Source organism: Acinonyx jubatus, chromosome F2 (assembly GCF_027475565.1).
Source record: "Acinonyx jubatus isolate Ajub_Pintada_27869175 chromosome F2, VMU_Ajub_asm_v1.0, whole genome shotgun sequence".
Lineage (NCBI taxonomy): Eukaryota > Metazoa > Chordata > Mammalia > Carnivora > Felidae > Acinonyx > Acinonyx jubatus.
In genome coordinates this window covers 34,333,902-34,347,659 of record NC_069394.1, presented here as the reverse complement: position 1 = coordinate 34,347,659, position 13,758 = coordinate 34,333,902, and the positions used below count along the sequence as shown (strand labels likewise).

Here is a 13,758-nt window from a genome sequence, read left to right as displayed (position 1 = left end):
AACGCCTAGTGCACAGTAAATGCTCCACGAACATTTATGGAATTAACTGGAAGTGGACTGGCAGGAAAACGTGAACCACTTGAAGAGAACTATTAAGGATATCACTTAGAAAACGGGGCTGTCTGAAGAAAACCCCGAATGGAATAGCCCGTGTGGGGGGCGGCTGGAGACAAATTCTGACCCGCAGACACCTGAAATGGAATAACGTTAGGGATGGCGGTGGTGACGTTCGCAGGGGGCGGAGCGGACGGCGCCGGGACTCTGGGAGAGGCGGCAAACTCCACCCACCCCGGAACAGCGGCCGCCTGCCCTCCCGGGTCTTCCAGGTTCCCGGGACAGCATCCCAGCCCCGCCCCTCCTCGGAGGTGGCTGCTGCGACGGCAGCTGCGGCTGCGCAGTGGCGCGCGCGTAGGCGAAGCGGCGCGCGCCGCGGTCAGCTGATTGCTCCGGCTGGCACGTGACTTGCTCCGTAGACGTCGGGGTCGTGAAAGCCGTGGGGCCGGAGCTTAGGTCCGGGAGGGATGGAGCGCTGAGCCGTTAACGTCTGCCGGGCTGTCCGCCTCCGTACCTGTTAGTGCAGCCACTTCGTCGTTTGACATCTTCCTGGGTCAGTGAGCGATGGTTACCCCAGATGGGGAGTCCTGGCCAGGCCGAACCTTCCGCTGCGGTCGCCGTCTGGGAGGGATGGGGGCGGGCGCCGGGGCCGAAGCTGTGGCGTTGGAGCTGGCTGGGTGGCTGTGGCTGGTTTCTCGGCGCCAGTTCGTTGAAACCTTGGGCGTAGGTTCTGTTTCTAAGGAAGAGGAAGCAGGGAAAAAGAAATGGCCCTAGGGGGTACGGAATAGCAGAGACAGGAAGGCAAAACAGTGAGGGTCTGGGACATTTCTCCTTGCATTGAGGGTGGGGAGCAAATCCACGCCCCTTGATTGAGAGGAATGAAATGTGACAGAGTGGCCCAGATGAGGATCTGGGGTGGTGTTGTGTGAAGTCACAGCGAGCTCGAGAGCCTTCACTGGGTGTACGTGCTTGTGAGTAGGGGGATGGCAGTTTAAAAGGTCTACGAGCCCTTCACTACTGGCAGGGGTCTCTCGCACAGGATGCAGGATCTTTATAGGCAGGGGAAAGAGTGAGAATCCAGAGAACTCAAACCATTTTTTATTAGAATGGGGGAAGGGTAGGCAAGAAACCCTGCAAAGGAACTTGAGAGAGTCACGTACGGCAAATTGAATCACCTGAAAATGAGTAAATAGAAGCTGACACTCTTTTCAGAGGAAAAGTACAGTATGTTAGGGAAAAATAAAATATTTCAGCGAGAGCTCAGAACTTAGCACTGCTCTAGGAATGCGGGAGTGGGGTGTAAACAGTCCAGCCTTAGGAGTTCCCACCAGTGTTGGGGAGAGAAGTCACACACACATGAAACATTGAAGTACTATGAAGTTACAAGAAATTATCAAAAAGAATGCTAAGTGCTTTGGAATTGTGAAGTAGGGATGGAGATATGAACCGACACTATCATGAAATGTCCTGGAGGAAAGATAACTGGGGCTGGGCCTTTGCAAGCCAGTGGGATTTGAACTAGTGGAAAGAAATGAGAACTTTCTAGGTGAGGAAATCCACAGGATTTGAAGGCCTGAAGATGAGAAGAAAGTGCTTCTAGGGGAGTAAAAAATCCAGGTTTGTGGTGGATTTGAATTACAGAGAAGTGAGAAATAAAGTTGGGGTCTGATAATGAAGACTACTGAATGATATTTACTCATTCATTCAACTGATACTCATTCAACTGAGCTATATACATATATATATATATATATATATATCAAGTACTATGCTGCTATGAAGGTTTAGAAAACAGGATCTCTCTCGTAGAGCTTACAGTCAAGTGGAGGAGATGGGTTTTAATAAATAATCGTGCAAGTGTGAAATGTGCTTGGAAGGAATAACAGAGTGGTGTGAAAGAGTTTGTAAAGGAGATGCCTTTTTAGAAAGTACAAAGGAGGCTTTTTGGAGCATGTGACTTTCAAACTAATAGCTGAAAAGAGGCTAGAAAGGAGGAGAAGGTGTGACTGAAAATGTTCCAGGTGGAAAGAACAGCGTGTGTATGTCAGTGCCCTGAGATGTGAAGAGGAATAAAGCTTTTGAGAAGTTGTAGGAGGGCTAGCGTGGCCAAACCTGGAGGGAGCTATGTGAGAGAGGCATGCAGAGGAAGGCTGGGATCAGGCCCAGCAGGGCTTTTATCCTAAAAGTAAAGGGAAGCCAGTGAAGATTATAGTCAGTAAAGTGAGTTAGACGTGTTGTTGTTGTTTTTTAATATTTATTTATTTTGAGAGAGAGAGAGTGAGAGCACACAAGTGGGGGAAGGGTGGAAGGGTGGGGACAGAGGATCCAAAGTGGGCCCCATGCTCACAGCAGAGAGCCCGACATGGGGCCTGAACTCACCAGCCCTGAGTTCATGACCTGAGCCGAAGTCAGACATTTAACCGACTGAGCCACCCAGGTCCCCTAGACGTGGTTTTTAAAAATAAAATTTTGTTGGGGTGCCCGGGTGGCTCAGTCACTTAAGTGTCTGACTTCGGCTCAGGTCATGATCTCACAGCTCATGAGTTCGAGACCCATGTCAGGCTCTGTGCTGACAGCTTGGAGCCTGGAGCCTGCTTCAGATTCTGTGTCTCCCTCTCTCTCTGCCCCTCCCTCACTCATGCTCTCTCTCAAAAATAAACATTAAAAAAAATTTTTTTTTAAATAAAATTTTGTTGAGAGAGTGGAGGGTGCAAAAGTAAATGAGGGGAAACCACCTTGGGAGGACATTGTTGTCATTCCTTCCAAGAGATGGCAAAGCAATTAATAGATTCCTCCTGTAAGAAATGGAGAGCCACTGAAGGGTTTGAAGTCAGGATACATTCTTTCTCCACTAAGGAATTGAGAAGGTTTAACTGTATTCACTTTTAAGACTTAAGGAGTCAGGGAAGGGAAAGAGTGATTAGATTCTATATTGACCCTTCACTGAGGGCAGTTCTAACTACCCCCTAAGCAGTCCTGAAGTCCACAGGGAATCGTTTGGGAGTTGACTAGAGATTCTTTTGCAAAAATCTGTCTTTGGTCTCTCAGACTTATCCTCTGGTAATGTTATCTTCTCCAGAATACCTTTTATTGAACAATAGTAACTGGGTGGACTCAGTTACCTTTCATGTTTATCTTGTTCTCATAGGTCTTTGAGAGAAGGTAGATGAAAATGCTATTCATTGTAAAGCTAGGAACCTGTTAAGACCCTTGGAGCTAGAAACAGTTTTGTCTCAGTGTGGCATAACTTCCAGAGTGTACTGACTCCTGGTATTGTTCCTGCTGATACACCTACATAATACTTAACCACAATCATATCTAGAGAGAAGGCTGAGTTTCCTAAAGTACATTGTAATCTTTGATTCAGCAGTTTTGGTGAACTTTTTCTAGTAGGACACCTTCAAAGGATTGGCAGTGGTGGTCAGCGCTTTTAAAACTGCTTTTCTGTAAGCTTGGGTAAACCTAGTCAGTACACAGCGGCTGGAGGAGATAATGAGCAACAAAGTAGAGCTCAAAGTGCTCAGGTTGTCAATCACGGTTCTTTGGCAACAAGCAAGTTTTAAGGTGTGCTGAAGACGCAGTGGAGCCTCAGGGTTGTGTCTCAGAGCTCCCGGATCTTTTTCTCTTGGTATATCTTGCAGGGACTAGATAAAATCTAAAGAAACAGTACCTGGCATCTGACTAAAGTAAATGCTGAGAGCTAGATAGTGTAATTTTGCATTTAAAACTGGATAGAAGATACTCGTTTTTAATTTTTGGCATGTTAGTCTTAGGAGCTTCATTTACATTTGCTTTTACAACCTAAAAAGAAACTTTTGGGCCTCAAAAGTTGTATACTATGATTATTTCCACAACTTGTGAAATAATTACATTGACCAAAGAGCAAAACTGGAATGCCCAAATAAACCTTTATGGCAGGATCTCCTTTGTAGTCCACTGGTTCCAGAGCAGTCTTCCTATTGAACTTGAGTTTGTTAAGGGGTAGCTACAGTTTTGACTGAGTACGTCCTAGGTAAATTTTGTTCTTGTACATATTCTGATCTGTCTGCAGGAGTAAATCTTTTTCACCCTTTGGATGTGACATTTAATACCATTTTATGTATAAACTAATTCATGTTAGATTCCCATTTCATTAATGTTTTTAAGACCTAGTAGAAACCATTAGCATAGTGCCCTTGGAAAGATAGCTCAGGCAATGACCCAGACCATTCTAAAATCTTATTGAGATGATTGACCTTTGGAACTAGAAATTTCAAACCATATTCTTTTTTTTTTTTTTAATTTTATTTTTTTAAATTTACATCCAGATAAGCATATAGTGCAACAATGATTTCAGGAGTAGATTCCTTGATGCCCCTTACCCATTTAGCCCATCCCCCCTTCCACACCCCTTCCAGTAACCCTCTGTTTGTTCTCCATATTTATGAGTCTCTTCTGTTTTGTCCCCCTCCCTGTTTTTATATTATTTTTGTTCCCCTTCCCTTATGCTCATCTATTCTGTATCTTAAAGTCCTCATATGAGTGAAGTCATATGATATTTGTCTTTCTCTGACTGACTAGTTTCACGTAGCATAATACCCTCCAGTTCCATCCACATAGTTGCAAATGGCAAGATTTCATTCTTTTTGATTGCCGAGTAATACTCCATTGTGTGTGTGTGTGTGTGTGTGTGTACATATATATATATGTACCACATCTTCTTTATCCATTCATCCCTTGATGGACATTTGGGCTCTTCCCATCCTTTGGCTATTGTTGATAGTGCTGCTATAAACATGGGGGTGTGTGTGTCCCTTCGAAACAGCACACCTGTATCCCGTGGATAAATGCCTGGTAGTGCAATGGCTGGGTCTTAGGGTAATTCTGGTTTTAGTTTTTTGAGGAACCTCCATACTGTTTTCCAGAGTGGCTGCACCAGCTTGCATTCCCAGCAAACTATATTCTTTTGTTGTTGTTTTTTTAAATTTCTTTTTTTAATGTTTACTATTTTTGAGAGAGAGAGAGAGCAAGCAGGGAAGGGGCAGAGAGAGAGGGAGACACAGAATCTGAAGCAGGCTCCAGGCTCTGAGCTGCCAGCAGAGAGCCCCAATTGGGGCTCGAACCCATAAACTGTGAGATCATGATCTCAGCCAAAGTCAGATGTTTGACTGAGCCACCCAGGCGCCCCCTGAAACCGATGTGTTTTTAAAAGATATTTTAAGCAAGCTATCAGTGAATAGAAAGTTACTTGTAAATTAAAACTGATAATAGGTGGATTAACTTTACCATGAAAGCTTTTCTTTATGAACCAGCCTATACTTTAGTGTTCCTGTATGAGTGCTACTGGCATTTTGGACAGGACTGTCTGTTGTCTGGCCTCCATACGGGGAGAACGTAAAATGCTCCCGTATATTTCCAGACTCCTGGAGGAGAGAGGTACCATTTGCTTTCAAGACACATGTGGTGCTACCATTTATTTGTTGGGCAGATATTTGCGTGCTTGTTAAGTGATAGGCACTATGTTAGTTATTGGGGATCTAGAAGTTAAGAGTACTATTTTAATAAGCTAGCATGTAAAATGTGTATAGCCACTAGCTGTGTGATCTTGGGCAGATAATTTCATTAACCGTTCTGTCGTTTTCTAGCGGGGGTGGTAGTAATATCTTCTTTGAGTTAAGCACAAAATTACTTAGCATACTGAAGTGGTTATCACATAGTGCATATTCAGTAAGTGGTTGTCACTACCAGTAAACAGAATCTCAAGCTTCTAGAGTGAAGAATGGGAGAAAACTAACATGTTGAAAGTCTGTAACTTGATGAATTTCAGGCTAGGATACGCTGTGTTGTAGATATAAGCATCTTCTGGCTGAATGTGGTATTGTGGTCCATTCACAGTTACAAAATACCAGCCCAGGGTTGCTTGGCTGGTTCAGTCCATGGAGCATGTGACTCTTGATCTCAGGGTGTGAGTTTGAGCCCCGCATTGGGTGTGGAGCCTACTTAAAATAAAAATTTAAAAAAAAAAAAAAAACCCACCCCAAAGAAAAGGGAAATAACGTTTTGGAAGCCATGAGTGTAGATTCAGGGATTCCCCTGGATTGGAAGGAATTGTTTGTTCCTTGGGTCATTGCTGAGTTGCATATGGCAGAGAGGAAGTCTCTAGGAGCTCAGAAGGTCCTGATGATTACTTTCAGTAATAGGTGTACAGTGCCCTCCTTGCCATGTCTAGCTTACCAGAAATTACAAGAAATTTTCCCTAACACAACCTAACACCACCCCCTCCCTAACCCTTCAGTGTTTAAGACAGCTATCTATGCAAAAGGAAGGCTTGGCTCCTCTTCTTAAATTTATATCTTTATTTTGAGAGAGAGAGGGAGAGAGAATTCCAAGCAGGCTCTGCACTGTCAGGATGGAGCCTGATGTGGGGCTTGAATTCATGAACCACAAGATCGTGGCCTGAGCCTTAAGTTGGACCCTTAACTGACTGAGCCACCCAGGCGCTGCCAATTTAGTATTAATTTATTTTTTAGAGAGCACATGTGGGAGAGAGGGGCTGAGGGGGAGAGAGACTCTCAAGGAGGCTCCACGCTCAGCCTGGCACGGGTGAGGTGACCCACGACACATGGTTGATCCCATGACCCTCAGATCATGAGCTGAGCCAAAATCAAGAGTGGGGTGCTCAACCGTCTGAGACACCCAGGCACCCCAGGCTTGGCTTTTACAAATTGTTTCTAGCCAACTGAAATAAAAAAGATGATCATTTATAAACTATGTCTATTAAAGATGAAATTGTCTTCCATCTTTAAATGTATTTATGGCATGAAATTCAGGTAGTCTGTAATGGGATTATAGAACAATTTTAAATACTTTAGTTGAAAACAGAAAAAAGCAAAAATTAAGGCTTATTTAAAGAAATATGTTCTGACAGTTTTTGAGTTTCATTCTGTATGAGTCATGAGACTACTCCTTGAAAGGTAAAATTCCCCTTTTAGTTACTAGAAACTTTTAAACAAGTTTTATTACCAGTAAGCCAAGCCCTTCCCACAATCTCAAGATGGTTCTGTTTTGAGAGTAGAATTTTAACATTCAAAGAGGAAAAAGTTGTTTTTTTTTCTTTTTAATTTTTTTTAATGTTTATTTTTGAGAGAGAGAGTGTGTGTGAGCAGGGGAAGGACAGAGAGAGAGGGAGACATAGAATCTGAAGCAGGCTCCAGACTCTGAGCTGTCAGCACAGAGCCCCATGCAGGGCTCAAACCCACAAACTGTGAGATCATGACCGAGCTGAAGTCAGATGCTTAACCGACTGAGCTATCCAGGTGCCCCCCATTAAAAAAAATTTTTTTTTAATTTTATTAAATAATTTATTAGTTTTTTAAATCACAATTGGAAGGCTATGTGATATTTCTCTGACATCCAAGGTGTTTCTTCTCGTGCTTATTGAAATAGGCACTTTATTTAGTAAACCTGTATTCTCAAGGACTGAAAAGGAGGTGGTTTTGCATGTAGACCACCTTCAGTCTCATTGCAAAAATTTATTTACTGTGAAAGGTGGTTGTATTTCAAAGATTAAAGTATTGTTTTCTGAAAGAGTTAAAGTCAGTTCAGTGTTGGAGCACTTACAGGGGTGCTATATTTTCTGTGATTGCCCCTAAATTGGGTCCGGCTCATACCTTCAAAAAGAAATGCTAGCAGCTCTCTGTTTGAGCTTATTATCCCCACCATTTATGTTGTGATAGTTATTGCTTTACTCTTTTTGTTTTATATTCAAGTGAATTGTGGTAGGAAAATAATCCACGGCCTTCAGATTCCTAGCAATGGGTTGATAACAGTAAATAGTCTCAGAGCTTTGCACCCAGGTTTTCCTTTCTTCTCTCCTTTCTTCCATTTTGAAAAATAATTGTTACTGTTTTTTTTTTTTAATGTTTATTTTTGACAGAGGGGGAGGGGCAGAGAGAGAAGGAGACAGGCTCCAAAGCTGGCTCTTTGCTGACAACAGAGAGCCTGATGTGGTGCTTGAACCCATGAACCGTGAGATGACGACCTGAGCCGAAGTCAGTCAGTCAACTGACTGAGCCGCCAGGCGCCCCACTGTTTGTTTGTTTTTAAAAGCAGCATACTTACTGCAGTCAGACAATATAGAAGTATTTTAAAAATTTGATCAGTGTTTCTCTTGTGTTTCCACTGGATGCTGCCTTGATTTTGATTTTTGTTTTCTATCTTGTCATCTGGATTAAATTTCCCTCCCACCCCTAGCTACACACACAGACCTACCTACTCATACAGACCTGCATGCTCAAAATTGTAAGCTCCTTCACGATAGGGAGTTCATTTTATTTGTTTTGCTTCTTAGATCCTACTACGGTTCTGGAAACTTAAGCACCCACAACATTTGGTGAGGTAAATGATATGATCCTAAATTGAAAACAATTACAGTCAAGCAAGAGACATGTGACAAAACACAAAATAGATGTCTGCTTTAATGCAGTTAATTACTGCATTAGTAATTAATGGTTCTAAATAGGTTGAGGGAGAACATACTGAGGGGGACATACTGGTTTGGTATTATAATAATGGTTCTAGTGCATGGTTGGGTGTAGTTGGGGAAATCTTTCGTGAAGGGAAGTTTGAGTTGTTTTAAACAGGAAAGGAGTTGTTTTGTGCAAAATGGACTGAGCGGAGGCAAGTAGAAAGAGGACTAAAGGTTGGCAGGCCTGAGGACAAGATTGATAGAGTTCAGGAAGATTGTGAAGATAAAGTAGAAAAACTCAGACAAGGACATCAGTAGTGATGACAGTGAAGACTGGCAGTTTTGAGTTTTATTTCCAGGAAAGAAGCAAAGTAGGGGCAGACATTTTTGCGAGTTAATCAGCCTTCTGTCATCTACAGCAATTTTTTTAGAGTTGGAAAATTTTTTAAGGAGAAGTTTTGGGAATGAATCTGGATTCTACACTGTGGTCAAAGAAGAGACTTTTATGTCGGGCGTTTAAAATCCTCTGAATGCTGTCCTTCATAAATTAAATAAAATTTCGCATTTCTTGAGCAAAGTAAGAGTTTACTCGGATTTTGTTTTGTTCTGTACTTGATATCATATTGCTTTTCACATTTTAAGCTTATAACCTGCCATGGAAAGCATGCAAAAAGTGGGTTTCTAAACTCCACAGAACAAAAATCCATTTCTGTATTATAGAACTAGCAATACTGTATGATTCTTGATGATATGACATTTAGCCATCTTATTAAAGAATATCTACCATTTTTTAAATAACATTCACCATATAATCAGTATGCAATCCACTACTTAATCACGGAAATGCCTATTTTAGGACAGTGGTTATGAAACCGGAGTGATCACCTGAATTACCTGAGGGATGTAACAAGAATATTAAAAAAAAAAAAAATTCTTGGATCTCACCCTGTATAGATTAATGGAATAGAGGAGGAGAAAGGGATCTTGGATATCGTATCCAGTCCTCTCATTTTACAAATGAAGAAACTTACACAGACAATGATAAGCAGAACTGGAATTAGATTTCAGGTGTTCATATTTTCAGTGCAGTGCTCTGGCCATTACATTGTGCTTCCTGAAGTTGGCATTTGGGTTTTCTCTGGCTGTAATTTCCAGTGAGATAAAAGGATTGCTTACCAACCTTGATCTCATGCTTCAGACGTAACTATTACTAACCAGCATTGCCCTTTTGTATTATCTCCAGGGTTCATTGTTACCATGCCATTTAGTGGTCTCTAAACTTTTACATGATTTCAAGTGTGAGGATACTGCCTTTTTAAATAAATTGTGTCAGGTGTGTGTGTGTATGCACTTACGTCTATGTGTTCACATATAGTACTTCATTATTGAAAACTTAGGAAACAGGAATGTATAGAAAGAATGAGAACATTCATTATTCACTCCCAAGAGATAATCTTTAACAGTTTCTTTATAATTTAATGTTCACATGTACATACATCTTTTCCTTTCTTTAAGTTGGGATAGCTGGGACATGTGTACATTTTTATGGCTTTTGATAAATATTGAAACTGCCTTCTAGAAATTGTCTCTTTTTAAGCACAAAACTTTTTGGTCTTTCAGGTATTGTATAGTTATTTTAGATTGAGGAGAAAGTACTAATAGCAAGTTATTATGTCTTTTTAATGGTTTTAAATGAATTTGTTTTATCAGTCATGTCAGCATGCCATACGTTTTGGAAGTAATAACATGTATGAATGTGTGGGACATTAATTCAAGCCCCATCTGTTCTTTTTTTTTTTTTAACAAAAATGAACAATTTCTCCCCATATTACTAAAGCAATGCATTTTCATTGTTGTGTTCACAGTATTACTACAGTCAGCTTAAACTTGTTAACATTTCTCAAGTTCATTGTTGTTAGTCCTGCTTTCTATTAAATGTTAAAACACTGCTGAGAGAGGCTGGAAGGTTATGGCTGGATCCCTACATAGAAACAAACAGAGCAGTCAGATAACTTACAACAAAAACTGATGAACAGTCTATACAACAAAACTAGATGAGACTTCAGTTTTTGGCCATGATGGATCTTCTGGTACCATACTTGCTTTCTTACCATGAACAACTAGGAAACTGGACAAAATGTATGAAAAAATTCTTCCAAATATTGGACAGCAGGTAGTATTTGAACTGAGAGACTGGAAACAAATGAAGCGAGATCCATAGTTCCTCTGCTTTATACTTGGAATTGCTTTCTGTCTGGAGTCACTCTTTAGATCATGGTCTCAGAAGGAAAAACCAAGTAAAGCATGTTGGTCTTGCTGAATTGAGGAGACTGGAGTTGGGGAACACTTACCTGGCTGGAAGTTGCAGATCATATTGTCAGAAAGGAGGGAGGCAGACAGAAAAAACACCAAAAATTTGTATAGAGGTCTCTGTAGGAGGCCCAGCAAAGAATGACTAGAGAGCTTTAAGTGGAACAATATCTAGGGCACATGGGGCTGGGAAGTGTTTGAATACCTAGGGCATTCACTAGAATCCCCAGAAAGACCTTAGTAGTAGAGCTTAATTAGCTTTAGACACATTCTAACAAAGTTTAAAAATAAGCCTCCAGTGTATTATGCTAATTCTCAAGTACCTGTCAGAAGAGAGTACAACATTCTTATAAGACGGCAAAATCCAGTGATTGGCAATGTAACATTGTGAATTAGTGATCTAACAGAAAATGGAACATAATGAGGATAAAAATGAAAGGCTTTTGAAAATGGAACTTAGCTGAAAAATACATCTAAAGAGAAAAATTCACTTTGTGAGATGAATAGCAGATACTCTAAAGAAAAGTTCAGCAAACTAGAAGATAGAGCAAGAGTATACCCAAACTGAAGCATAGAAAACAACCGAAAAAAAAAAATGAATCGAAGCTTTTTGACCTGTGGGACAGTATTAGGTGGTTTAATGTGTGATTTTTGTATCAAGAGAAGAGAAAGGGAAGCAGAAAAAAAATTTGAAGAAGAAGATGGATGGATGGGATTTTTTCACATTTGATGAAAAGTAAACACAGATTCAGGAAGCTCAGTGAAGTCTAAGCTGGATAAATCCTTGTGACCATGGAATAGGCAAATTTTTCTTATGCCACAGGAAGCATATATTATGGGGAAAAAGTTGGTAAATTAGACATCAGAATTGATAAGTTGAAAGCACTGAGTGAGCACATACAACACCTGGAGCTTGCATACCTTTCTGATGGCCTGTCTGCTTGGGAAAACCGTTTGGCGGCTTCTTATGAAGTTAAACATACGCTAATCATTCAGCTCTGGAATTCCACTTCTTGATGTTTATCTAAGAGAAATGAAAATATATTTTCAAAAAGAGCTTTGTCGTGGAATGTTGATAGCACCTTTGTTGTCAATGGCTCCAAAGCAGAAACAGTCTAAATGTCCCTCAACATGCGAATAGATCAGCAAACTGTAGGACATTCATGCAATGAATTAATAAGCAGTAAAACAGAATGTACTGCTGTTGATACAACATGAACAAATACGAAAGACTTGCCGAGCAAAAGGAGTCCGATACCGGAGAGTACATGATGTATTTTCATTTACAGCGAACTTCTGGATTAGGCAGAGCTGTCGTATGACCAGAGATCAGCATCTGCCCAGGGCTGGCAGTGCAGTAGGAGTTGACTGGGACTGGGTGTGGGGGAAGGCTTTGGGACAAAAGAGGTGTTTTAAATCTTGGTTGTGGTGGTGGTTACACAGGTGTATACATTTGTCAACAACTCATGAAACTTTATATTTTCATAAAGTTGATTTTTAAAAATATAGGGGAAGTGAAGGGAGCTAATCAGTAATAAACCAGATATTTTAACTAGATTATCTCATTTAATCCTCACAGTTATTTACTCATTCACAAATATTCAGTAGGTACTTTTTGAGGTTCTACATACTGGCCTCTGTGCCCGGTACTGAGTTGTGAGCAAAAATTATCATGGTTTCCACCAACTCTAATGGGCAGTTTATTTGGAAGAAAGACTTGAATAAAAAGTGTCCCTCAGGGAAATACTAAAAAGAAAATGCTATGAGAGCATATAATATATTTATCTGTAGCATATAATATATACTGTCACAATGTATGATATCCATTCTGTGGTGTATCTCATATGAGGTACTTTCTGTGCCTTGGTTTCTTTGCAACTACTACCCATCTGATAAGGTTGTTTTAAACATACTAAATGAGTTAATATATATGAAGTGTTTTTATTGGTGCTAGGAGGTAGGAAGTGCCCAGTAAGTATTGGCTGTTATCTTGATGACATTTGACAGTTCTAATTGTCTAATGTTGCAGGGGTATACCTGTAATAACCCAGGGAACACTGGAGTAGGAGGAGGTTTGAGGGAAGACATGAATTTGACTAAAAACACTGGGTTTTAGATGTTTTTGAGACCTCCAAGTGGAGAGGTCTTGTAGTTAGTTGAGGAGGCTTGTTGGGTATGGCTCTGGATGCAGCAGAGGAGTCTGAGCTGGAGGTAAAAATTTGAGAGAGTTCAGCATCTAGCCTGGAATTGTCTTGTTATAGATAACATCCTCAAGAGAAAAATTGTATGCACATGTTTATACCCACATGTAACAGAGGGAGTCAGACCTAGGTCTGAGTCTTGAGGAATTCCAACATTTGATTAGGGTACCTTTTAATTTTCCTTTTTGTTAAACATATGATTCGTGTGTATTTATGCCTGACTTCCAATATGCAAGATGAAAAAAGGGAAATGATTAGGAATAAAAACAGAAGTCATTTGAAGCGTTCAGAGGAGATGGAAATGTCTAGGTTCTTGATGACAAGATAAACAGTGGACACCCAGTTTTGATTGTTTCAGTGCAGCTGAGAGAAAAGGAGAAATGCGTTTAATAATACAATTTCATTTAAGATATATGTATATTCATCTGCAAAGATAAATTTTATTTGGAGCTGAGCTTAAAGTTTTTTAAATTTAAAGGGAAAAAAATTTTTTTTTTTATTAAGTAGGCTCTGTTCCCAGTGTGGGGCTTGAACTCAATGACCCCAAGATCAAGAGTCACATACTCTCCCAACTGAGCCAGCCAGGCGCCCCTCAAGGAGAAATTTTTTTATGTGACTTGTGTCCACAGGGTAACAGTGGACATTGTTCAAAAACAGAACAAAAGGAATTTTGCATAAGACTTACTGATGCTGTTCTCAAGGGCAATTCTTAGGTTCATCATTTTGTTGATTCCTTCCAACAGTTGT

The 13,758-nt window shown here is 40.6% G+C and overlaps 1 protein-coding gene across 3 annotated transcripts in view; it reads left to right on the top strand.

The window, feature by feature from the left end:
* Positions 1 to 404: 404 nt before the first annotated feature.
* ATP6V1C1 (ATPase H+ transporting V1 subunit C1) overlaps positions 405 to 13,758 on the top strand; it is a 47,575-nt gene continuing 34,221 nt past the window's right edge. The window contains exons 1-2 of one of the 3 annotated variants that reach the window (XM_053208101.1): positions 418 to 607; positions 3,203 to 3,244. The gene's annotated coding sequence lies outside the window, so the exon portion shown is untranslated. Of the gene's footprint in view, positions 608 to 3,202; positions 3,245 to 13,758 lie in introns of all 3 variants that reach the window. The other 2 variants (XM_015078026.3, XM_053208102.1) reach the window with 2 other exon arrangements.